General features: G+C 45.4%; 1 long non-coding RNA gene across 2 annotated transcripts; it reads right to left on the reverse strand.

The window, feature by feature from the left end:
• Positions 1-1,880: 1,880 nt before the first annotated feature.
• On the reverse strand, positions 1,881-26,317 carry LOC132017136 (uncharacterized). Of its 2 annotated transcripts, XR_009404177.1 has the most exons (4): positions 25,678-26,317; positions 24,982-25,387; positions 5,425-5,562; positions 1,881-4,498 (listed from the first exon to the last, which is right to left on the reverse strand). It is a non-coding gene; the product is annotated as an uncharacterized LOC132017136 (long non-coding RNA). The 2 variants fall into 2 exon arrangements; XR_009404176.1 differs by having other exon boundaries at positions 24,982-26,317.
• Positions 26,318-26,651: the final 334 nt, after the last annotated feature.

The raw sequence follows: 26,651 nt of genomic DNA on the forward strand, positions 1-26,651 counted from the left end.
AAGGATCAAAACTGAGAAAACAATAGGAAGCCACTGTCCTCAGAAGAAGAGATGTAGGACTTGTCACTGTCCGGGAAAGTGGCCGGCGGCGTGCACCCGGAATCCTACACGAGCTCTCCTCTTCTGAAGGCGGTTTACCGAACAGCCCGCCGGCTCGCGTGCAGCAAACAGACCGGCTGCCCCAGTGGGTCCCCAGAAGCTTCCAGATGTTGTAGAGAGGGACCTGCAGGCCACAGGCCAGCTCCCGTGGGAGCTCGGTGGGAGGCAGTGGCCTGCTCTGCTGTCTCTCAGGCACCAGTGTTTCTCGTGGAAAGGTGTTTGAAAGTTGCTGCTTGGAGAGCAGCAACTTTTTTTTTTTTTTAATTTCCAGAAAAAGGAAACTGTTTTTCTTATCAAATGTCTTGTAGCCTTGTGACCTGAAACAAAGTATCATGAAGGTTTGAATGCCCTAAACTTCAAAAAACGAAACGATCCCTGCGTGCTCCAGGCTTCGAATAAGAATGAGGCTCCAACTCTCCGTGGCCTAAGTGGCCCACGCGGGTTCTACTCAGAATCACTGCTGATCTGTTTCTCCTGGAATAAATGCAATGCCATTATGTGTTGGTGACAACAGAAATAAGCTTTGGCCAGGTCTGCGCATAGTTTGGGGATGAAGAAAATAAGTTCTGAAAGGCAATGGGTAGTGCTGATTATAGATTTTTATTAGGAACAGATGTGGGGCTACGGCTGTTCGTGGTGGACGAACTTATTGAAACAAGCAGCTAAGAGCCACATTACCTTCTTTTTTCAGGAAAGAGAAATAGTAACAAGTTGAGTTTGTCACCTTTTTCTTCCAGGGACGGCCCGATCATGAAAAACACACTCTGAAAACATTTCTCTGTGCCTCTGTCGAAGAGGGCACAAACGGGGCACTGTGTGTGTGAACATGTCTGCAGGCAGAAGCAGAGGTTTGGAAAGTAATTCTAACAACTTCTTTTACCCCTGTGCTAAAGCTTCAGATCTCTGCACTTTAAATTTATTTATGGCCGCTGCCTTCTAACTGGTGTGATCCTCTTGGAGTGCCGAGGTGTCGACCCTGCGTTATATTCTGTTAGGACGCTTTGCGAGAATATTCCAGGGCTGTTTTGCTCTTCCTACAAGGACAGCCTCACCATTCTGGATCCCTTCCTACCCAGTCTGGGGCTAGGTTGGCGAAGGGGCAGGCTTTAGACATCACAGACCATCGCCGTCTCTCTCTGCCATCCTTTTTGGTCACCGTGCATGGCGAGTCCTTCACTTAAGGTCACTCCCCAGAAATTTCAAAGGACATTTCCAATCATAGACCATTGGCCAGAACTTACTCATACGGCCATGCCTTGCTTCCAAGGAGTCAGGAAAGGGAAAGTTAATCTGAGCGTCCAGGTAACTCATTACAATCAGGAGTCAACTCTGTGGTTGAATGGGAAATGCATAGCGAGACTGACCATAGGCTTGTACCAACCTACCCTCCTATCAGCAAATGAGAGCTCTGTGTTCTCCATGTTTTCAAAAAGACCTGGTTATTGTCAGACACTTTGATTTTTGTCCATCTGATAGGTACTCCTCTATTTTTTCAAAAAACCCATTTATAGCCCTGAGTGACTCCATTCCATCCCCCACAATAGACAGACAACCAATCTAGTGTATTTGATATAGATCCGTGTTTTCTATGAGGCATAGTGGGTATTATTTGGTGTTTATATATTTATAAAATATTTATATAATATCTATAAATATATTTATATTACATACATTTATGAAATATATAAATGTATTTTATTTCTTTGATTCATAAAATAGTTGCTGTCCAGGTCTTTTTTCACGAGGCACTGTGTTTCTAGGACCGTTCGCGTCACTGTGAACTCGCCTGGCCTGTTCCTTCGGACGGCTGCGCGGTACTCTGTGGTTCCCTCCGACCCTTCTTAGGCTGCCTCTGATTCCCTGACGTCACCTAATGCCTGACGATGAGTCTGTGTGAGGAGTATTATCATTCCGACTTTACAGATAAGACCATGGAGGTTCAGAGAAGTGAAAAGAGTTTGCCCCAAGTCCCCCTAGGTAATGTACTCTCCCGCCTGAGGATAACGGCCTGTCGAAGGAAGAACGCCTGTGAAAACCCACTTGTGGGTCCGAAAAGGGAAGGGTCTCTCTGGTGTGATTTCAGGGGTTCCAGGAAAGCTTTCCTGCTCTCAAACATCTCCCCCATTCAGCTCCAACGCAGCCTCCAAGTTGAAAGCAGAGATCCTTTTCTTTGCATCGATGATTCCTCTTTGATCAGAGTGCAGATTGACTGCCAGCCTCATTGGTTTCTATGCCTGGTGGTTTAGTGAGTTTTCAGCCCCTTTCTGGAGGGGAGGGATCAGGCGAGCTGTTGTGGCTACTGAGGGGTCAGAGGTCAGTGCATCAGCTGGGACTGAATTCTGCTACGAATACAAGAAGCCAGAGGCTTCAACAGAGGGCAGCTCAGTCCTCTAGTGGTTCTCTAGCCTGGGCTCCAACCAGTGGAATCAGCTTTAGCTGGGAACCTATTTCAGGCCTCACCCCAGACCTTCTGAATCAGACGCTCTGGAGGAAGTTCCCAGAAGCCCATGCTTTTAGGAGCCCGCCAGGTGATTCAGAGGCCCACTGGAGTTCAGGAGCCACAGGGCCATCCTTCGTAGCAGGAAGGCCAGAGTGGGCAGCTGGGGCTGGTACAGTGGTACAGCCATGCCACTGAGACCACAGGCTCCTTTTCTCTCCCTGCCCTGACACCTTCCATCTATGGCTCCCATCTCTGCGGGAGGAGGGTGTCCTGCGTTCCAGGTAGGAAGAAGGGGCAAATTCGGAATGGGGGGGAGCCGGTATGGGGAAAACAAACGTCTTTCACCAACATCTTCTGCTCCCGTCTCCATGACCCCAGATGTCACACAGCTAGGCCCGGACGCTGCAGAGTCTGGCTCCCAGGAGGTCAGTCATATGGGCTGCACCTGCTTCATAACTGTTCTGGAGGCTGGCTCGGGATGGAGAGGAGATATCACTCCTCGCGAGCCCAGGCACCTGACAGAGGGTGCCCTTTTCACTGACCTCGGAGAGCCAGAGGCGTTCCCTCCTTCACAGTGACAGAATCCGAAACACTAGCCTCCCCAAGAAGGTAACCCATCCTGCAAAACCCACCGCTGCGATTAGCAGCAGGACAGAGATTAAGAAAGGCTTGTTGGGATGAGCCTGTTTACAGGAGCTCCCCACAGCCCCGGGAGAAAGGATCATCATTTATTTTTGCCTCTTGGCCTTGAGCCTGTTTTGATCCCTGAGTATCTCTGCCTGTTGACTTACTTGCCAGCTCTGGGGGTTTTTCACGGACTCTCCAGGTGAACTCGGGGATGGGCTCCGGATGGAAAGACTGTCCAGAGCTTTATCGTGGTCCTCCAAAGACTACTGTTTTGTTTTGTTTTAAAGAGCTTATTTATTTATTTGATGGAGAGACAGCGAGAGAGGGAACAGAGGTGGGGGAGTGGGAGAAGGAGAAGCAGGCTTCCCGCTGAGCAGGGACCCCGATGCGGGGCTCGATCCCAGGGCTCTGGGATCACGACCTAAGCCCTGCCAGGTGCCCCCAAAGGCTGCCTGGTGAGGAAAAAAAGCCAGACCTGCCCTGACTTAAGCATTTGGAGGTTATGGAGCACGAGGGAGATCCTGCCTTTGCCTGGCCGCTCCCCGGCAGCCTTGCTCCCTGCCTTCCTCCCGGGCCGGGCGGGGTGCTGTAGCTACGGGAGACCTTTCATGTTTCCCCGCTCCTCGGAGTGGGTTGTGCCCCTCAACACGACAGGTGGGTCCGAAGCAAGTGCCAAACAGGCAGCTGCACAGCCCAGGGACTTTGAGCTGTTCGCAGCCCTCCTCTCTTTGTACCCCTGCCAACTCACACACACCTGGGATTTCACCAGCTGCCTGCCCACCGCAGCCCCCTTCCCACCATGTGACCTAATCCGCATTACACCTGCTTCTCTTCTGGGCGGCCAGCCCCATCCCCACCTCGCCGAAAATACGGCCCCGGGGAGGTTTGAACAGGACCCACGCTATTCATGCCTCAAAGAGCCAACTCCCACTAATTTCATGGCAAATTACGGGGGATTAAGGTTTCCTTCGAAGAAAGGCTGGAGCTGACAATTAATCAGCTTGGTCATTTGGGGATCAAATTAAATTGGACCTGAGACCTCGGCTCCAAAATGGAATCCGATTCTCTCTTTGGCATGGTGTGTGTATTGGACTGAGACTACAAACACAGACTGTCCCCATCTTGCTTCTTTGCATATAGATGTTGGTGGGTAATTTTGAAACACAGCAAGGGGCAAAGCAAGTGAATGCAGGGCGTCTGTTGAATTCAGCAAAGACTTCTTTTGTCCTGCTTCTATCTGAGGAGCCTCTCCGTTTAGGTGTCGGGGCGATCAGGCAAGATCTGAATAATTCCAGAGCCGTGTCTTCAGGGAGATCAAAAATCCCATGATTTCTGGAAATGATATTAACATGAATTTGACCATCTAGCACGAGAAAGTATTTTAAAAAAGCTCTAGAAATGATGAATTCCGATCGGGGATTAGCAATGATTTTGCAGGGGACGTGACATTGGGGCTGAGTTTTGAAAGCTGGGTTGTAGTTCCGTGCTTTCTGTCTTTGGGCGGACACCGGAGGTCCCCTGCCGTCAGGATCTTTTCTTTGGTTGTGCCCGACCTTGTTCTGCACGATTATTGTTCCTAACCTTCTGTGCACGGCTATAGTCCAAGGCTAAAAGCGGTAATCACCTTTGGAAACTGCCAACAAACATGAATAACTGTTCTGGGGCCAGCTTTTCTCAAGGAAGTAATAAACGTCCTCTCGTGGCTGATGGCAGCAGGCGTGGAAGCCCGCTACTCCCTCCCTCCCTGCCTTGTGACTTTGGACGTGAAACGTATCAATTCATCGCCTTTGCAAGCGTGGTTTCTTCCCGATGGCCATCACGAGCAGACGAGTTGTAAGCTCTTACTGTGCACTTGGTACTGTCTATCGCCACTTCTCTGCATCACAAAAGTGCAGAAAAGATGAAAAACAGGGAACAGAAAGCACACTAATAGCAACATAAAAACAGCCTTGTTATTTTAAAACAGTACCATTTTCAGAAATGACTGGAATGGTCATGGCGGGGGGGGGGGGGGGTTTTATAAGTGCTTTGCAAAGTTTAGAATTCAAAAGGCTTTTCTGGTTGCTTGGAGAAGGCACACAGACCCGCGCCCGCCCCGCCGTGCCCCTGCGCTGCCCTGTCTGCTCACTGTGGACCAGCCTATCTCCAGTTCTCATTCGGGGACCACAGGGGATGGCATTTCTTACAGTTCCTTGAGTTTGGGCATGGCCACGTGTCTTGTTTTTGCCAGTGAACAGTGAGTGTCAGTGGCTTCATACCTGAGCCAAGGCGTCTGGTCACCCGCCGTGAGCCACACCGTCCTCATACCTCAGGAGCGATTTCCATAGGAAGGGTCTTGCCAGGCCGTCTGGAGGAGGGTAGTTTCCCTCCAGAGTCACACAGGCTTGCAGTGGCCTCTGCTTAAGGAAAACAAAGCAAACAAACAAACAAAAAAACCTTTTGAGAGTTTTCGAAAAGCCCTGAGAATTAGGGACAGCTTGTTACCACGGTATAACCCAGTCTGGCCTGACTAACTCAACAGCTGATTAGATGTCATTGAGTGTGTCCCGTGTAAGAGATTGGACGTGATTAGAACACATACACCTGGGGCGCCTGCATGGCTCAGCCTCTGCCTTCAGCTCAGGTCATGATCTCAGGGTCCTGGGATGAAGCCCTGCATTGGGCTCCCTGCTCAGTGGGAAACCTGTTTCCACCTCTCTCTCTCTGCCTGCCTCTCTGCCTACTTGTGATCTCTCTCTATCAAATAAATAAATAAAATCTTAAGAAAAGAAAAAAGAACACATACACCTGAGGTAGGACTGACACACAGGGCTCATCTCAAGGTAGGTCTGTGCGTGCTCAGGCCCATTACGTACATGATCTTATCTGAAATCTCACAGGAGCACCATCTGATAGGTGAAGTCCCACCTACATTCCACAGATGAGAGAATCCCAGAATTTAAGTAACCTGCCCACAATCACACAAACGTGGCCGGTGTGGTGCCAAAGGCCACATTCTTTCCTCACTGCCTCCCAGAACACTTACCTGGAGTGTTCCCTCCTGATCATTTTATGTCAGACACCTTCCCATCAATCCAAAATCCCCATGGGGCAGGTAATCAGCTTCCCTTTTCTCCAAAGGTCGCTCACCTCCATCTCACCTGATTTCTGAATCTAGCATCTGATGGGTGTCAGTGTTAAGGAAACCTGATGGGTGGGGTGCCTGGCTGACTCAGTGGAACGTGTGACTGTTGATCTCAGGGTTGTGTGCTTGAGACCCATGTTGGGTGTGGAGATTAGTTTCAAAAAAATCTTTAAGAGGGGGGGAAAAAAAAGGGCACCTGGGTGGTGTAGTTGGTTAAGCATCTGCTTTTGGCTCAGGTCATGATCTTGGGGACACGGGACCGAACCCCATGTCAGGCTCTGTGCTCAGCGGGGAGTCTGGTGCTCCCCCTGCTTGTGCTCTCTCTCTCTCTCTGTCTCAAATAAATAAATAAAATCTTTAAAAAATAAAAAAATATTTAGAAAAGAAAGAAAGAAAGAAACCAACCTGGTGGAAGGATGTGGAAGGCAGGAGGCAAATGTATCCCAACTTCTAGAAAACGCAAACCAGATAATTGGCTAACGGAGTCCTCATTCTGTATGAAAACCAAGCAAGATTTCCAGGGACTAGGTAGATCAAACAAAAACAAAGAAGTTGTCTATTCTCTATTTTTCTAGAAAACGTGGTGGCAGCCCAGCCAAGGTCAGTGTTGTTCAGGCATGTCCTTCAGTGAGGTCCAGGACGGTTTTCATCATTTCAGGTAGTCCTTCGTTTTGCTCGCACCCCTGCCTGTGGATAAACACCCAAGTTCCCCCATTTCTGCATGTGACCCTCCAGTCCAGCATCAGGCTATTCACAGGACAAGGTGAAGCTTTGGGGGGGGGGGCAGGAACCGTGACCGGTTTGTGAATTCGTGGATCTCAATGCCTAGTTTGAAGTCTGGAAGGCAGGAAGCTGCTCAGCATATCTGTTAGACGGTGAAGTTAAAGAACCCATGACCACTGATCAAAGTAACAAAATAAGGACTCCTGGGTGGCTCGGTGGTCTAGGCCTCTGCCTTCGGCTCAGGTTGTGATCCCAGGGTCCCGGGATTGAGCCCCGCATTGGGCTCTCTGCTCAGGGAGCCTGCTTCTCCCTCCCCCTCTGCTGCTGTACCTGCTGCTGCTCTCTCGTGCTCTCTCCAATAAATCTTTTTAGAAAAATAACAAACACAGAAACAAGAGTGTAGTTTTACCAAAATGAAAGGAAGACCTGGTTGAGCCGATCACATGAAGGTTTATCCCCCAAGATCCGGCTGTACAACCTCTACAAAGTGGCATAGAGCTAGCCCAGGTCTAAATGCAAAATAGTGCTTCCCTGTATATTTAAACTGAAAACCTCAGGTTTTCCTTTTCCGCGCACACTGTTTTAAAATCAGCAAGAATCTCATTAGCGCTACTAATACGACCTTTTGGTGAAGGAAGAAATTTAAATTGGGGGGTTTTGGAGACTTTTGTTTGGGGAGATGCCAGCATCTGGATTTGGGTTTACAAGTGGAAACCAAAGCAGGCAGCGAGCGGTGGACACGCACTTCAAAGGCCGCTGCCTGAGGAACCAGAGGCGCGTGTTCCTCTTTGAGGTATAATCACCCACCCGGCATCGGGACTTGTAAGAAGCATTCATTGCTTCGAAAAATAAATAGTTCCTTATTCGGCAAGGTTAATTTCAACACGTGTGTCATCGATTCCACAGCGAAGATGAGAGAAAAAAGTCACCGGACAGATTTCATCAAGTGTAGACACGGACGTGTGCGGTGGGTGCTGCGCTGACAGGAGCTGCACCCCACGTAGACCAGCGCCTGCCTTGAGAGTCCATCACGAAGAATCCACAATTTGCTAGGATTTTGCGCTGCTTTCCTTTGTGTTGTTACGTCTGGGCTCTTAGCTCCGTTTCCTCTCCTTTCTGCAGTTAGTTGTTAACACGTGTGTCGTTTCGGGGGGAGGTTTAAGTAAACGTTTGATTTGCTAGACTCACACAGGACGGAATTGCGGTCAGGGGCGTGCGCTGGTAATTAGCTGGTTTAAGCTCCTTGCAGGCAGAGGGCACACTGGACTGGATTTTTTAAAAATCCTTGTAGCCTTTAGCTTTGCATTAAACAGGTGTCTCGTAAGTGCCTGTCAGGTAGGCTAGGTAGAGTGTATATGGTGCAAACTCTACAACAAATAAGTTGCTTTCTACTTTTTTTTTTTTTTAACTAAAGACATTTTTTTTTTGCAGATTTATGCTTTTTTTAAATTTATTTTTTATTTTTTATAAACATATATTTTTATCCCCAGGGGTACAGGTCTGTGAATCGCCAGGTTTACACACTTCACAGCACTCACCATAGCACATACCCTCCCCAATGTCCATAACCCCACCCCGCCTTCGCCTAACCCCCCTCCCCCCAGCAACCCTCAGTTTGTTTTGTGAGATTAAGAGTCACTTATGGTTTGTCTCCCTCCCAATCCCATCTTGTTTCATTGATTCTTCTCCTACCCCCTTCACCCCCCATGTTGCATCTCCACTTCCTCATATCAGGGGGATCATATGATAGTTGTCTTTCTCCGATTGACTTATTTCGCTAAGCATGATACGCTCTAGTTCCATCCACATCGTCGCAAATGGCAAGATTTCATTTCTTTTGATGGCTGCATAGTATTCCATTGTGTATATATACCACATCTTCCTTATCCATTCATCTGTTGATGGACATCTAGGTTCTTCCCATAGTTTGGCTATTGTGGACATTGCTGCTATAAACATTCGGGCACACGTGCCCCTTCGGATCACTACATTTGTATCTTTAGGGTAAATACCCAGTAGTGCAATTGCTGGGTCGTAGGGTAGTTCTATTTTCAACATTTTGAGGAACCTCCATGCTGTTTTCCAGAGTGGTTGCACCAGCTTGCATTCCCACCAACAGTGTAGGAGGGTTCCCCTTTCTCCGCATCCTCACCAGCATCTGTCATTTCCTGACTTGTTGATTTTAGCCATTCTGACTGGTGTGAGGTGATATCTCATGGTGGTTTTGATTTGTATTTCCCTGATGCCAAGTGATATGGAGCACTTTTTCATGTGTCTGTTGGCCATCTGGATGTCTTCTTTGCAGAAATGTCTGTTCATGTCTTCTGCCCGTTTCTTGATTGGATTATTTGTTCTTTGGGTGTTCAGTTTGCTAAGTTCTTTATAGATTTTGGATACTAGCCCTTTATCTGATATGTCATTTGCAAATATCTTCTCCCATTCTGTCAGTTGTCTTTTGGTTTTGTTAACTGTTTCCTTTGCTGTGCAAAAGCATTTGATCTTGATAAAATCCCAATAGTTCATTTTTGCCCTTGCTTCCCTTGCCTTTGGCAATGTTCCTAGGAAGATGTTGCTGCGGCTGAGGTCGAAGAGGTTGCTGCCTGTGTTCTCCTCAAGGATTTTGATGGATTCCTTTCGCACATTGAGATCCTTCATCCATTTTGAGTCTATTTTCGTGTGTGGTGTAAGGAAATTGTCCAATTTCATTTTTCTGCATGTGGCTGTCCAATTTTCCCAACACCATTTATTGAAGAGGCTGTCTTTTTTCCATTGGACTTTCTTTCCTGCTTTGTCGAAGATTAGTTGACCATAGAGTTGAGGGTCTATTTCTGGGCTTTCTATTCTGTTCTATTGATCTATGTGTCTGTTTTTGTGCCAGTACCACACTGTCTTGATGATGACAGCTTTGTAATAGAACTTGATGTCTGGAATTGTGATGCCACCAACTTTGGCTTTCTTTTTCAATATTCCTGTGGCTATTCGAGGTCTTTTCTGGTTCCATAGAAATTTTAGGATTATTTGTTCCATTTCTTTGAAAAATATGGATGATACTTTGATAGGAATTGCATTAAATGTGTATAGTGCTTTAGGTAGCATAGACATTTTCACAATATTTGTTCTTCCAATCCAGAAGCATGGAACATTTTTCCATTTCTTTGTGTCTTCCTCAATTTCTGTCATGAGTACTTTATAGTTTTCTGAGTATAGAATCTTTGCCTCTTTGGTTAGGTTTATTCCTAGGTATGTTATGGTTTTGGGTGCAATTATGAAAGGGATTGACTCCTTAATTTCTCTTTCTTCCGTCTTGTTGTTGGTGTAGAGAAATGCAACTGATTTCTGTGCATTGATTTTATATCCTGACACTTTACTGAATTTCGGTGCAAGTTCTAGCAGTTTTGGAGTGGAGTCTTTTGGGTTTTCCACATATAGTATCATATCATCTGCGAAGAGTGATAATTTGACTTCTTCTTTGCTGATTTGGATGCCTTTAATTTCCTTTTGTTGTCTGATTGCTGAGGCTAGGACCTCTAGTACGATGTTGAATAGCAGTGGTGATAATGGACATCCCTGCCGTGTTCCTGACCTTAGCGGAAAAGCTTTCAGTTTTTCTCCATTGAGAATGATATTTGCGGTGGGTTTTTCATAGATGGCTTTGATGATATTGAGGTATGTGCCCTCTATCCCTACACTTTGAAGAGTTTTGATCAGGAAGGGATGCTGTACTTTGTCAAATGCTTTTTCAGCATCTATTGAGAGTATCATATGGTTGTTGTTCTTTCTTTTATTGATGTGTTGTGTCACATTGACTGATTTGCGGATGTTGAACCAACCTTGCAGCCCTGGAATAATTCCCACTGGGTCGTGGTGAATAATCCTTTTAATGTACTGTTGAATCCTATTGGCTAGTATTTTGGTGAGAATTTTCGCATCTGTGTTCATCAAGGATATGGGCCTGTAGTTCTCTTTTTTGATGGGATCCTTGTCTGGTTTTGGGATCAAGGTGATGCTGGCCTCATAAAATGAGTTTGGAAGTTTTCCTTCCATTTTTATTTTTTGGAACAGTTTCAGGAGAATAGGAATTAGTTCTTCTTTAAATGTTTGGTAGAATTCCCCCATAAATTAAAGACATTTTTAAAGATTTTATATATTTATTGGAGCTTGAGCAGAGGCAGAAGCAGAAGCAGACTCCAGGCAAATCGGGGACCCTGATGTAGGGCTCGATCCCAGGACCTTTAACTGACTGAGCCACCCAGGCAGCCTCCTAGACTTTTTTAGAGCAGTGCTAGCCTCATTGCAACATTGAGAAGAAAGCACAGAGATTTCCTGTAGCCTTCTTACCCCCGACACATGCATGGTCTCCTCCAGTGTTAACAGCCCCCACCAGGGTGATGCATTGGTCACAGCTGATGAGCCGATGTGGACGAGCTGTAATCACCCCACATCCATAATTTACATTAGCATTCCCTCTGGGTGTGGTACCTTCTAGGGGTTCCGGCTGGCAGCTTTTTGATAATGAGACCTCAACTCATTTAAACTCATTAACTCCTACATCTGACTTTTAAGATGTATTGGGTTTCATTTTAGACTCCTAAAAACCTTAATTTTTTTAAATTTCAAAATCACAAATTTACAGAAGAATTGCAGCTACAGCACAAGACTCCTTTCCTGTGCCATTTGAGGGTAAGTGCACCCTGATGCCCCATCACCCCAAATACATTAGTGTGGCTTTTTTCCTAGATCATAGACGTTCTCCTACAGGAGAATGTACAACACAACCATCACAATCAGGAAGTTAACAATGACACAGCACCCCCTCTCATCTTGAGGGTCTATATAAGAAAATCCAGTTGTGGTTTTCGGTTCTCTCTGCCCCCAGCATGGGGCTCGAACTCATGACCCTAAGATCAAGAGTAGCACACTCTTCTGACCAAGCCAGCCAGGTGCCCCTCCAGTTGTTTTCACATCTCAACTCGACAGCACAAGGATCCAGTCCAGAATCACATTTCTTCTGTCAGAAGCAGTCCCTCGATCTTTGGTTTCTGTGAGCCTGACCTACTTTGGAAGCATGCAGGACTGTTCTAGAGCACATCTCAATTTGGATGTATGGGTTGCTCGCCCAGAAGTGGTGCTCTGTTCTCTCTGTGTCCCATTTGGTGGCAGGATTTCACTTTGCCCCTTACAGGTGCTTTTCAGCTCAGCTGATTAAGGTAAACTTCACCAGGCGTCTTCACCTGCCACGCTACTCCTTTCTCCCCTTTCTGATGAATTCAGGTTGTCGTAGGTAGTCTTTTGAAACCGTGCAAATATTCCATGTGTCATCAAATGTTTATTTAGTAAGATGCAAGTGTTCCTAGTTTGCTATTTTATTGGAGGGGTGAAGTCTGCTTTTAAAATGAACATCTTAAGGTTCAAATTATCCTACATTTGGTCAGTAGGAGTCCCTTCAAGGTAGCTTCTGTGCTTTTCTACATCACCCTGTCATTCCTTGAGCATGTCCTTTGTTTCTGGCACAAAATTACCGTATTTCGCTTGCACCTACCCTAGAATTAGCCATTTTGTCAAGGAGCTCCGGTTCCATTTAGGCGAGAGGCCAAGACCGGGACCCTAAGGATACTCCTTCTGCTGGCGGTGCTGCTTCCGTCAGTGGACAGAGCTGGGGAAAATATATGCAGATACACGTGTTCACACATATTTTGTGTCTATATTTCTGTATCTGCCACTCCCGAGAAAACAGAGGGGCTCCTGGGTTGCCCAGTCTGTGAAGTGTCTGCCCTCAGCTCAGGTCATGATCCTCGGGTTCTGGGATCGAGTCCCGCGTCAGGCTCCTTGCTCAGTGGGGAGTCTACTTCTCCCTTTCCCCATGCCCTTCCCCCTGTTTGTGCTCTCTCAAAAAATAAAATAAAATAAAATAAAATTTTAAAAATATGGACAGAAAACTATAAGTTTGTACCAGTTTGGGGCCCTTCACTCCGACAGGTTTATTCTAGTTTTCGCTAGTATTTGTAATTCATACCTCCCTTCTCTGGTAGTGAAAAACATGGTGTTAGGGACTGGACTGTGTCCCTTCCCTGCCCCCACACCCCCACCAACCAAATTCCTATGTTTAAGCCCTAACACCCAATGTGATGGTATTTGGAGATGGGGCCTTTGGGAAGTAATTAGATTTAGATGGAGTCATGATGGTGATACCTTCATGATTGATCTAGTGGCCTTACAAGAAAAGGAAGAGACAGCAGAGCTATCTGTCGTGTGAGGACAAAGCAAAAAGGCAGGAGTATGAGCACTGCACAGAGCTCCCGACCTCAGAATTCCAGCATCTGGAAGTGTGAGAAAATACCATTCTGTTGGTTAAGCCACTTGGAGTATCGTACTCATTAGGGCAGCCCAAGCAGATTAATATACATGGTTCCCGTTACTCTTAATATATTTACTGACTTGATCAGTGTCTGTCACGGGGACCTCCGGACCCCGCATTGGGCTACTTCTTCACGGGGATGCCGTCCTCAACCTCCCTGGGCTCTGATTTCCCATTCTGGGCTGTCGTGTCCACTTCATTTCTCCCACTGTTAACTTCTCCTCTCCTCTGCTTCATCTAATGGCTTTGGCGCTGACCTCTTCAGGAGGAGAAGGAAATGGATTTTGCTTAGTTTCCTAAAATATCATTTGATCATTTGGGGGAGATGTGTTTTATCAAGCAAACATCTTAAAAGTTCATTATAATAATAAATTTGAAGCCAGAAGGAGCCTTAAATATCATCTATGATCATCTTATTTTATTTTGTAACTATTTGATTCCTACGGATCATTTTTCTTGCTTTATTTGTTAAAAAAATTGTCTTTATTTCCTTTGAAGATTTTATTTATTTGACAGTGAGAGGCAGAGCACAAGCAGGTAGAGGCAGAGGGAGAAGCAGACTCCCTGCCGAGCAAGGAGCCCAACGTGAGGCTCGATCCCCAGACCCTGGGATCATGACCTGAGCCCAAGGCAGATGCCCAACCAACTGAGCCACTCAGGCACTGCGGAAATTTGTCTTACTTATAAAAGAAATTGAGTCTCATAAAAACTATCATGCATGAACAGAGCAGTCAGTATAAAGAAACTTCTGGAGTTAGAAGCACTGCTTTACAGAAGCTACTTGTTGTTGACAGAAGCTCTGTGGTTACAGGCATGCTAGGAGAAGTAGCGCTAGCATTGTCTACGTCACATGGCCCCCTCACAGAGTTGTTCATCCCACTCCGTGTGCTTCTCCTGCCCGTGCTTTGTGCTTCCAGCAGAGGGACTTGGAGAAGCAGATGGACTGGACCGTAGCTAGAAAATTTGTCTTGTGAAAAAGCTAACCTGGGAAGGTGCCGTGACCTTCGTCTTCCAACTAATGTATTGAACTAAGAGAAACTGTGTTATGGTCTTCCCACCACACACACACACACCCCACTGGTTTCACAAGTATGAAGACATTTACAGAGACAGCGTTACCACAGCTGAGACTGCAGAGGAAAGGGTACACAGCAGCAACAGTAAGTGTCTTGCTAGGAAATGATGTAGGGCTCAGTCTGTAGGAAAGACTACGGACAAGGATGTGCCTTTAGAGATGCAGATTTAGGGATGAGGAGCAGAGAGGGAAGTAGGCCCAGGATCAACAGAGAAAAGCAACCAAGGAACCAGTGCCTTCCTGCATCTGATTGGACTGGGGAAGGAGAGCACTCACAGAAGCAATGCGAGAACAGAGAAGTGGGATGAACCCGTGTCTGTTGGGCCATAGGAAGTCTTTTTTAGGTGAAGCATTTCAGATAGGACTGAGATCAACTGAAAATAATAGAAAACCCAATCAAAGTGGCTTAAAGGAACCAGGATGGATTTATCTATTTTTTTCTTTTTCTTTTATTTGAGTATTTAAATTCTAGGTGGTTGACATATATTCAATGTTGGTTTCAGAAGAAGAGTTCAGTGGTTTTGCACTGACATATAACACCCAGTGCTCATCATAACAAGTGCCCTCCTTAATGTCCATCGCCCAGTCATCCCGTCTCCCACCCCTCTCCCCCCATCAACCTTCACACTTTTTCTCTGTCACTGAGTCTCTTATGGTTTGGTTCCCTCTCTCTTTTTTTCCCCTTCCCGTATGTTCATCTGTTTTGTTTCCTAAATTCCACATATGAGTAAGATCACATGGTGTTTGTTTTTCTTGGACTTACAGCTCCATCCATGTCATTGCAAAGGGTAAGATTTCATTCTTTTGATGGCTGAATAATATTCCATCTCACACACACACACACACACACACACACACACACACGCTTCTTTATCCGTTCATCAGTTGATGGGCATTTGGGCTTTTCCCATAGTTTGGCTATTATTGATAATGCTGCTGTAAGTATCAGATAAACACACCTTTGAGTGTGTATTTTTGTATCCTTTGGGCAAACACCTAGTAATGTTTAATCCAAACACTATGTTGGTTCATAGGGTGATTCTACTTTTAGCTTTTTGAGGAACCTCCATACTGTTCTCCAGAGTGGCCGCACCAGCTTGCATTCCCACGGACAGTGCAAGAGGGTTCCCCTTTCTCCACATATCGCCAACACTGTTGTTTCCTGAGTTACTAATTTTTAGCCATTCTGACAGGTGTGAGTTAGTATCTCCTCAGGGCTTTGATTTGTCTTTCAAAGAGGGTTGGATTTATCCTAGTAGAAATCTGAAGGTTAGTGGTTGCTGGCAACGGTTCAATAGCTCAAAAATTTAGGGCAATTATCCATGTGATTCTCCTGGCCTTTCCCTCATGGCCCCAAGATGGCAGGTATAATTGCAGGTCCCATATATGCATGTAAGAGAGGGAAAACAAAGCTTATCCAGAGTCTTACTCCATCACCACCCCCAACAGATACTCATCCCCTGAACATTAGCCTGCATTTTCACATCATCACCTCTACCTCCAAAGAAAGCTAGAAAAGTGAGTAGTTAACTTCCCCAGCTTTTATAATGGAGACAAGAAGTAAAAAAGTGATTAGGAATGGGTATTTGGCCTACCGATCTATTTGTCTGACACAAGAAGACTGATGCATTATTTTCCATTTATCATTTAGGAAATGCAATAGGTTTCAGTTGGACATAGGAAAAATGTTTTTAACTCTCTGGTTAAAAGTCTACTGAGACAGACAGCAATCCCTCTATCCTTGGAGATCTTCACATTGAGGAATCACTATTATGTGTCCTAGAAGATTTAGACATTCAGTTGCCTAAAGCCTGGAAACTGGACCCAATGATTTCATGAGGTCTATGATTATTTGACTCACTGTTTCCAAGCTACACATTCCTACCTCTCAAAGCCACTGTGAAATACCAAAAAATACAAGATGGCCACCCCTCCTCGTCAATCCCCCGACCCCCATCTACTTCACTGGAAAATTTCCAACAGCACTTTGCTATTACAGCCTCTAAGGCTAATGCTGTTTCTCTTAATCAAAACTAGTTTCAGATATGCCAAGAAAAAAAAAAGAATTTGATAAATGAGGTCTAAGTAAAAGATCAAAACATCAAGATTTATTGAGTATACTGAGATGCATTTAGATAAAACTGAGAATTAGTCTAAGATCCTATTAGGTAGATGTGAAGCAATTACTTGAATTTTATAGTAGCTTCACAAAACTTCCCCAGATATAATATTATATCAGATGATTGTGTTATGCTTACTTTGTAAGTAAACACATTTGTAAATCACTTGGCAAATGTGTTGAGAGCCCATGGTTTATTTCTGCTTCACGTTACACTGGAGTCTTGGCTACACCAGGCTCCCTAATGGCAAAAACAAACCTTTTCCAGACAATCCTTCACACCCTGGGGCAGAGAAGACAATGCCCCATTGTGAACTTACACAAGATTTGCAGACATGGCGCAATTTTGGTGTACCAATGGCCTGAACTTCACAAACCCACCAAAGATTCCAGCTAGCCTGTACTTGTCAGCCAGAAAGCATGAAGAAGACTAGGGTAAAGTCCCTCTTTCTTTAATGTGTTTAAATACCATCTAAAAGCCATATTCTTCCCCTTGTCTTTTAAATGGCCAGAGCGAGAATTGGGATTGGTTTCACAATAATCCAACAAATCATCTCTTTCATACACATTTATTTTGATTCCATTGCTGGACTAGTTTAAGGAAACACTGGCCCCCAAGGCTTCCACAAGTTTTGCCGGCTGAAAGTTCATTTCCCCCCACGTACCAGGCTCCAAGCGATGAGCGACATATGTTACCTCAGCCTCATTTCATCTGCTCAGCAGATTTTTACTGAGCACCTACTGTGCTCACCTAGTATAGCCTTCCTGCTCTTGACTGGCCTTGTCAGGATGGGCCATCATCAGAAATGTACGACCTCTTTCTCTTTGAGACTACAGCTCATGAACATTTATAGTTCTTCTGCTCAAAGGGTTCATGCTCATGAGAATTAAAAGGGGGTCTGTCTCTGTTGACCCTGGTATAAAAGTCCACTCCTCTTCTTTCCAAACTGCTCATCTCCAAAATTTGATTTCAGAAGGCTTTTGCTGTCAGGCATGCCAACCAGTCCTCCTGGCGGCCAGCTCAGATTGGGAGTTATGTGAGTCCTGGTTAGGGTATCCTCAGAGGAGCGAGGAAAGAGCCCTGAATCTGCCATCAGGAGTTTCTAATCTACTTGCTCCCCTTCTGGACAACTTCCTGTTGCTTCCAATTCTATATGTTTCAACTTCAGGGTTGTGAGAAACAAGTGAGGGGACATTCGGCAGGGCCATGAAAACTTTGGAGCAATCATCTGTCAAGAATGGTCACCCTCCTGGCTTGCCCCCAGAAGGGGCTGACCACCAGGTGCGGCCTGACACAACACTTCAGCTCAACGTTACACAACTTCGAATAAAATATCATTTAATCAGGAGACTCCGAGGAGGGTCATATGATCACATGCTCTCACGGCCCCTGGTGTCCTGGTGCCTGGGGAAGGAGATTCTGAAAAGGAAGAGCCTTCCAACTTCTTGGACACAAATGCAGTGGTTCGAGGGCGGACCTGTCCTGCCCCAGAGATCTTCTCAAGCCCCGTATGATGGTTTAGCAGAGGCAGAGAACTAGTGGGGTCTTGATCACAGCTTGAGTGGGAAGTTCACAGCGTGTCAGAGGAGCACAGAAGGCACGAGGCTATTTCTACGTGGTTCGTGAACCAGAATCTCCTCCGTGTGGCCTTGGGCAGGACTCAGAGAGGCAGGTTTGAAGGGTCCTGAGGCCTAACGGGGAAGGCAGGGAGGAGAGAAGACCCGCATGGTTTTGTGGGCCCAGCGCCCTCTGTGGAAGTGTAACAGGGCCCTCCCTTCCACCTCTCCAACCCAGAGGCAGGGCCTGTCGCTCAGCCCATTGCTTCCCCTTCCCGAAGCACCTCCCCAAACGGGCGCCTTCTGCATTCCTTTCCTCCATCAGCCCACTCCACGTCTCCAGCCAGCTCCTTTGTCTCCAGGACTTACACCACCCTTCCCAACTTTCTTCTAACTTGTCCTTGGAGAGTTCAGCCCTTGGTCAGAAGCATATACTGTGTCTTCTAGAGAAAGCTTTAGTGGGGCAGGGCCATGGAATGCCCAGAACATGCTGCCAGGAGGGGTAAAGAGCAACCAGGCTCCCGTTCCAGTGCCCAGGGCTTCAGTTTCCACATCAGTAAAGGCGGGGGTTATCTCTGCTTGTTTGTTCCATGCAAATCAAACAAGACGTCTGTGGAACTCTTCAAAAACACTTTAAGTATAAAGCAGCCCCGTTTTCCCTGCAGTGACCCTATGACAAGTGCAGTCATCTAGCCAGTGACTACTGAGTGTCGGTGATGGGCCACACTGGGCTGGGCCCTGAAGCTATGACAATAAATATGGCATGTGTGCACGGGGCTCAGCGGAGGGTGGGGTACAGCAGGGCGACAGGCAGTTAAAATATACTTTGCTAAATCTCCTAACATAAGAGGGGAGCCTGGCTGACACAGAAGGGGTTCTGCAGGGGAAGGGGTAACCCAGGAGCTAAATCTGGAAGAATGATCAGAGCACCTGCTGGGAAAAGAAGGGGGTAGTGGTCCTTCCAGGTGGAAAAGCAGCATTCACAGAGGTGAGAAAAAAATGACAGCATGGGAGGGTCAGAGTACGGCAAGTATTTCAGGCAAGCTAGGGCCAAAGGTGAGGGAGACATGACCCTGGGGCATCGGGACGGAGGTCCTTCTTGGTTAGTGAGCTGCGTGCTTTGAACAGGCAAGGCGCTTTTCTAGTCCATCGTACGTGTTAACTCTCCCAGCCTCCCGCACCCTCCATGAGGCCTGTCCTGGCTGCTTATTGCTTAGGGAAGAAGCAGGTGATGCCCAGAGAAGTCAAGTAACCTGCCCAAGGTCATGCAACTGGAGTGTCCGCCAAGGAGCTGGGATTTGTCCTAAGACCACGGAGAAGAAACCGAGATTTTAAGCGTTGTTTGGGGGCTGGTTCAGATTTGCTTCTGTTTATTCTAGGATCTGTTTCCAGTCTTTTAGATAGTTTCCTGACAGCATACATAACCAGTAAATTACATGTCACCTTCTCTTCTGGAAATGTGTGTTGTTTGCTTAAATACTTAATGCTTATCTCCTGGGCTTATCAATAATGTAATGCAGTAAATCGAAATCTTCTGGGAGGGGGTGAATTACAAATGGAAATTTACACTTAAAGGAGGTCGATTATACTTAATGATCAATTAGCTTGGCTAATTTTGCTCTTCCTCCTTTCCTTCACAGTCTTTTGCGGGGGGAGGAGAGGTATAAAAAGGATCAGTGGATTTCAAAAATACAGAAACTTGTAAATAAGACAATATATACAAAAAATTTCGAACTCTTCAGATTTTTTTTCAGTCATCTCCCTTCAAGGAATCATTAAACAAATTAAATCTGGTCTATCACCACCAGCCAGGACTGGTGGGATGCTCTGTCAGTCATTGTTCCAAGTTCTTGTTTCTTCTGTTGTCCTTTGGGTTGGGGGACAAAGATTTAGGTAGCGCAGGAATTTAGGAGAAGGGATGGTACTTGGGAGTTTATGATCTAAGCTTGCATGGACCTCCCAACCCTCTGGACCTAACTCAGCCCCAGGAATGTAGAACAGTCCCCAGGTTTCCTCAAAGGCCCCCGTCCACAGTTCTGGCACTTCCATGATGCCCCCCACCAGCGTCCTGAGGATTCGTTCCCTCCCGAGGAATCCACCCCTCCTCATTACCAATATTGGAACAGCCTGTCTTGCTGCTTCCAGTCTGGCCCTTCTCCCTCTGGACTGAGCTCAAAACCTTCAACCCTTCACTCTCCAAGACTCCGGGTTACTGGACTTCAGTTGACTTTCCTGCCTGAACACATACTTTTGCAAGCAAAGACTTATTAACTTGCTCCTGAGACCAAGGAAAGGCCAGATGGTGCCAACTCGAAACCCAGCATGGGTCCTCTGGAAGAGAAGGGGAGACCTCGTTGCTTTGTAATGACCCCGCAGCCTCGAAAACAAGCTTAGTTTATGCTCAGTGCATCCTACCACATTCAAACTTCAATGTCATCCAGTTACATCTATACTAGGAAAAATCTGGAAAAGGTTAAGGGTCCCACTGAAAGAATTGTATTCTGGAATAATACACAGGGCTCTGTTTTTAGAAACTGTTTCAGTGATTTGGAAAAGTACTCTTGATATGTTACTCATTTTTTAAAAGTAGGTTATAGAGCAGAGTCTGCAACTTATGTCCAATCTTTAGACTTTATTTCCACACACACATGCAATAATAGGGCTTATCTCAAAAGTAGTGGGATTGTAGTTGAGGGCCATTTTCCCTTTTATGTTTCTGTACATTCCTCCAATTCCTTTCATCTATTTATATTGTTTTTCCAATGACATGGCACAGTACAATGGGGTGTGTATGTATGTGTGTGGCACTGGCCCTTTTTCTGGAGTAGTTAATCCAAGTGAGGCAATGAGCCATCTTGACTTATTGATTGGGAATAAGAAGTTAATTTGCCAAGGGCACAATAACGTGAAAGCAAAATACAAAATACAGAAGAGGTAGGACAAAAAATAAATTTTTACCAGCGTGACTGTACTGTAGTATTTTTTTTTAAGTTGTTAAATCTCTCCTTTAGAAATGTAAGTGACACAAATCTTTTTTTTTTTTTTTTTCTTTACTTTGGCCAACATCCTCTCTTGGGCAAGGCACAACTTTCAGAAACAGGCCTGATGTCCGAATGCCTGTGTTCGATGGTGGGTCTTAAAGTCACCGTATGATCGGAAACAAGCCAACCATCTCTTCAGACTTTATTACTTCATCTTTCATTTTTACTGTTAATCAACAAATACTTCTGTTCTTTTCATTTCCATAGGTTCCACATCCACTGTGGAGCCCAGCGTGTGGCTTGAACTCACAACCCTGCGGTCAAGACCTGAGCTGAGGTCAGGAGTCAGGCGCTCAACCAGCTGAGCCGCCCAGGCGCCCCTCAGCAAATACGTCTCCAGCACCTGCACCCGCCCGCTGCTCTTCTACGGGTTTCTGCAGATGTTAACTAAGGTAATCCTCATTCCTACCCTATGAGGAGGGAGGGCACTGTTATCCCTACGTCGTGTGGGAGGAGACTGAGAAACACAGAGAGGTTTGAAACTCCTCAGGGATCACAGGATCATAAGCCACAAAACCAGAGCTCAAATCCTCACTTTGTGGCTGCAGACTAGACTGTTAGCTCCTCCGTTTTTGTCTCGCTGGACTGACATCGTCTGCCATTTACTGTGTCTGACTCCCTGCTGGGTCCCAGGCACAGTCCCTGACCTTGCTCCCTAAGGCTCTTGCTTGCTGGAAAACCAAGTGAGAAAGTGGTCATACTCACACCAGGTTTTATTTTATGAAACAGTGATTCTCCTTCCAATGCAAATTGGTTTCTTAATTTCTAAGTCACCTATTCAGTATTAAATATTAAATGTGAAATTCAGGGCAGTGAAACGGAGATCCATCAAGCCAATGTGTCATGAAATAAAATAGATCCTGCTCTCTTACCTTGACAAATGCAAAGTGGGAATTGAACTTGGGACTTTCCCCAGCTTTTCTGGATGCTTACAGATTTTCATAATAAAATGTTAGAGAGATTCTCTTTCTAGAGAGAATAGGCTCTCTAAAAAGATAGTACACAGAAGATTTTCAACTGTGTTTTTGATGGTGTCATTTTTTTTTTAAGACTTTATTTATTTATTTGACAGAGAGATCACAAGTAGGCTGAGAATCAGGGCCAAGCAGAGAGCCCAATGCAGGGCTTGATCCCAGGACCCTGAGATCATGACCTGAGCTGAAGGCAGAGGCTTAACCCACTGAGCCACTCAGGCACCCTTGATGGTGTCATTTAAAAGAAAGCCTCACTGAGTACCTAGGTATACCTATCTCTTTTGTCCCACATGCGTTCTTCTCTTGGGCAGTCCTAGTGTATAGCATACTGGTACTTGGTAAAAGCACATTTCATTACTACACACTCAAAACTTCGGGGGAAATACAGTATGTCATTGTTCTCGGAACTTATTAATTAGAGAAATCCCATATCAACTAGGAATATTCTATTTGATTATACGTGAAATGCATCTATTCACTACAAATACGAAGTAGAGATTAATATATATGGTCCCTGAAGAGTTTTTTGGTTTCATTTATCTCGAAGCCAGACAATAAAAATGAGTTGAGGGACGCCTGGGTGGCTCAGTTGGTTAAGCAGCTGCCTTCGGCTCAGGTCATGATCCCAGCGTCCTGGGATCGAGTCCCACATCGGGCTCCTTGCTCAGCAGGGAGCCTGCTTCTCCCTCTGCCTCTGCCTGCCATTCTGTCTGCCTGTGCTCACTCTCTCCCCCTCTCTCTCTCTGATAAATAAATAAAATCTTTAAAAAAAAAAAATGAGTTGAAATCTAAAATGCTGTAGTGTCCAGAAAAGACCCGTTACTAAGTGATAAAATTTATACATTTTTTTATTAGTGGGATATAGTTGGGATTTTTTAATTAAGGCAAAATTGGTACATAACATCATGTAAGTTGCAGGTGTACAACACTGTAATCCGGCATCTGTGTGAACTACAAAGTGATCACCACTAGAAACCCAATTCCCGTCCTGTCAGCATGTCCCGGACTGCCTGCGCCCATTTTACCCAGGCCCCCATGCCCCCTTCCCTTCCAGGAACCATCGGTCTGTTTTCTGTATCTATGATACACATTCTGTCTCCAAGCATGAGGCATTTTGGCAGATTCCAGGAGTGCTTGTGGGTGTTTAAATTTTAAATCACCCCTCCGTAACTGCGTTTGATTCTCTGCAGTGATTGGGCGAGGGAGTAAGGAGGGAGGGGCTAACTTTGTAGCGTCTTTCTCATGCCCACCAGAAAACAAGCAACCAAACAACAACAACAACAAAAATCAAAAGCTAGAACACTACAAAATAATGTTAAGCCGTGATTGCCTGAGATTCACCCAAATTAACCCCTAATAATATACCTCCACAGTTTATTTTTCAAGTTACCTGCAATTGTAGTTATTCTTGTAGTAGCCGTTTGCCTGTGTTATGCTTAGCTAGAGCATTCTAAGTAAGATACATCCATAAGTAGTGAATAAGTTGGCAATAGGAGATTAAAAGTTATCGAATGAACTTATTTTTTGTACATTCTGTATATTTACATTCAATTATTTCAGTAACGTTTGAAAGAAAATGTAATTTCAGGGAAAGACTGGGATTGAAGGTTATTAGTCAGTGAGCAGCTCTCTTTGACTCTACCTGTTTCTTGTGGCAAAACAATAACATTTCAGTATCATCAAGCACTAAACAAGATAGTGTTAACACATGCACCTGCATCCTAAAAAAAAAAAAAAAAAAACAAAAAAAAAACCTCATTTTCCAAGAATATAAAGTATAAATATTTGCATCCTAAAACTACAACCTTCAAAGTGGCTCTCTTTATCAAGTGAATAGATTTAGTTTCTGAATCCCCAAAAAGGTAACTAAAGTCTGATTTCCAGTTATTCTAAGGTAATTTTAGTATACTTATATCACTTAAATATCAGACACATAAGCTAGCGCATTCAAGTCCTGCTCAAACTATGACTGTTGAAGAGCTTTAAAATACCAGAAATGAAAAATCATTTGCAGAGTGTTAAGACCATGTGTTAATAAAAGAAACACTGGCCCATAGACAATATAGGTTTGTGAAAAGCCCTTTGTCACTAGCAGCCAAGCCTCTTTCTTAAAAGATAAGAATAATGGGTTCAGTACCAGAAATGTGAGCCATCTAAAGAAAACAGTATGGTAACATAATTAGCATCAGTGAATTGCTTACTATTTTTTAAAAAAATTATTTAGTAAGTAAGACTGTTACCCCCTTCCTTTGAATAGCATTAGAACCTTGAATGTATTTAGATAAAGGGAACAGACATTATATTTAAATCACTTCTTAAAATACTATCTTTGCATTTATATTTAGGAAAAAAAAACCACAGAGGGGCGCCTGGGTGGCTCAGTCGTTAAGCCTCTGCTTTTGGCTCAGACATGATCCCAGGGTCCTGGGATCGAGCCCCGTATTGGGCTCTCTGCTTGGCAGGAAGCCTGCTTCTCCTTCTACCACTCCCCGCCCCTGGCTTGTGTTTCCTCTCTCACTGTCTCTCTCTCTCTCTCTCTCTGTCAAATAAATGAAATCTTTAAACACACACACACACAGAGAGAGAGAAAAAAGTTGTTAGTTATGCTGAGGGTGGTGAGAGTCACAATAAGTGGAAACAATACAGCATAAAACACATACACCCACCGAAACTAGACAAGAACACAATCAGTTATCCTAATGATTAGAAATATGACTTACCTCCTTCTGACAAAGGTATTTGGAGGTGTATGGAAGGGCAAAAGCCGCAATAATGGATTAAGCACATCAGAGCTGAGGGTCTCAAGCAAAACATTCACAATATTAGACAGGTATGTTTCAGACCTACCTTCCTCCCCAAGAACTGGCATCCCTCGGAAACCCTGCCTTAGAAAATCACACTTGAGTCAGTTGACTAGCAGGAACCCGCACACTGTCTTCATGCTACTGGGAACTAAATGAAGGCACAGGGTCCGTTCTCCAGCGAGGCTTCGTGAGCCACTTTTTGGCGGGGGATGGGAGGAGGCAGAGTTACCCTGAAAGGGACCACGCAGGCTGTCCGAAAAAGTCTTCAGTTTCGACTGCACTAGAGAGCTGGCAGACATGCCCACAACCGAAGTCCCAGCAAAGCTGCCTTTAATCACTCCATCAGAAATACAAGCTTTTAATAAAAGCTGCACAGTTATCACTGCAGGTGTCTCCTGAGCTCCTTTTGAATCATACCAGGATTAGAATGTCCGGAAGGAATCTCTAACCTGAAAAGGGGTTTCAAAGGAGAAACAAAGACACAGGCTTTGTCTTGACTGCATTTTTTAAACTACTCTCCCAGAACAGAATCTTTCCTCCCTTCTAGTAAACACATGCTTGTAAACATGAAAATAAAGGGGACATAAATGAACAAGCCCGTGCTCTCCTATATCAAGGCATCAACCCCAAATCCACGACAGGCTCACCATTTCTCCCAAACAGGCATTTGGGGTTGTAAGCATTGGAAAACAAAAACAAACAAACAAACAAAAAATGCAAAAAGTGCAAAAACACCCACCAAACGAAGGAGGCACTGCAGCCTAGGAGAATGAGCTCTGCTAGGCTTTCAGAGTTCAGGTATTTATTTCACACACCGCCTCACTTTTGTTCCGGAGCGAGACAGATCCGCCTGTGCCAGGCACGGTGATGGACAATGGGCACTAAAACCACACAGTCAGTCTTAGCAAATTAGGGAAACGAGAGATCGTTTGGTGGCATTCTATTGTCACTACTGCAATCACCGTCCTTTTCCCTGGTAATGGTGCTTTGTGATGAAGTGCGGTTCTCGCAGGATAATTGGGAAAGATACCGCAAGATTCAGGGAGGCAGCATCTGGTTTTAAAAGCTCTTCAGACTCAAACTGGCATTTTACTTTATCTTGGAAAATTTATTAGAGATTCAGATCATGCCGGTTTAAATGGAAAGGTGAAAGCAGGGTAATTTCGATCTATGAATTATTCAACCTCAGCCTGGCGAAATTGCCATCCCCGAGCTGGTCTCGGACAGTCGTCTCCCAGAGCCTCCATTACGCTTGTCACTTTTATTTCTTTATCTACGATCTCTTTCTCCGTTACCAAGCGTTGTCCCTTCGGGCTCGGCTTCACAAACCGAAGTATCTCAAACTGGCAAAAACCTAAACGCGCTGCTGCCTCCACAGGCTGCCTTTCTCCCCCCCCCCGCCCACCCCAAATCATTAAAAACCACATCCGTGATGCTATCTGTTAGGCTCCCGGAGTAGATAAATTACAGGGCGCGCGCGCGCACAGGGGCACATGCAGGAGCGCATCCCTGCGAAGGAGAGTTACGTTCCGCTAACATCGCAAGAGAAGATAAAGTGAGGCTTCCTGCTTCTTTCTTTGTTGTCAGTGTGACCCATCCCAGTTACGTAGCATCACGCAGAGAGGAACCAGTGCGAAAGCAGGCTTGCCTGGCACCCTGATTTCCAGCCAGAGCAGAGGAAGACTGCACCGAAGGCAGGCTCACTGCAGACAG

This window comes from Mustela nigripes, chromosome 5 (assembly GCF_022355385.1).
Source record: "Mustela nigripes isolate SB6536 chromosome 5, MUSNIG.SB6536, whole genome shotgun sequence".
In the NCBI taxonomy this organism is placed as follows: domain Eukaryota; kingdom Metazoa; phylum Chordata; class Mammalia; order Carnivora; family Mustelidae; genus Mustela; species Mustela nigripes.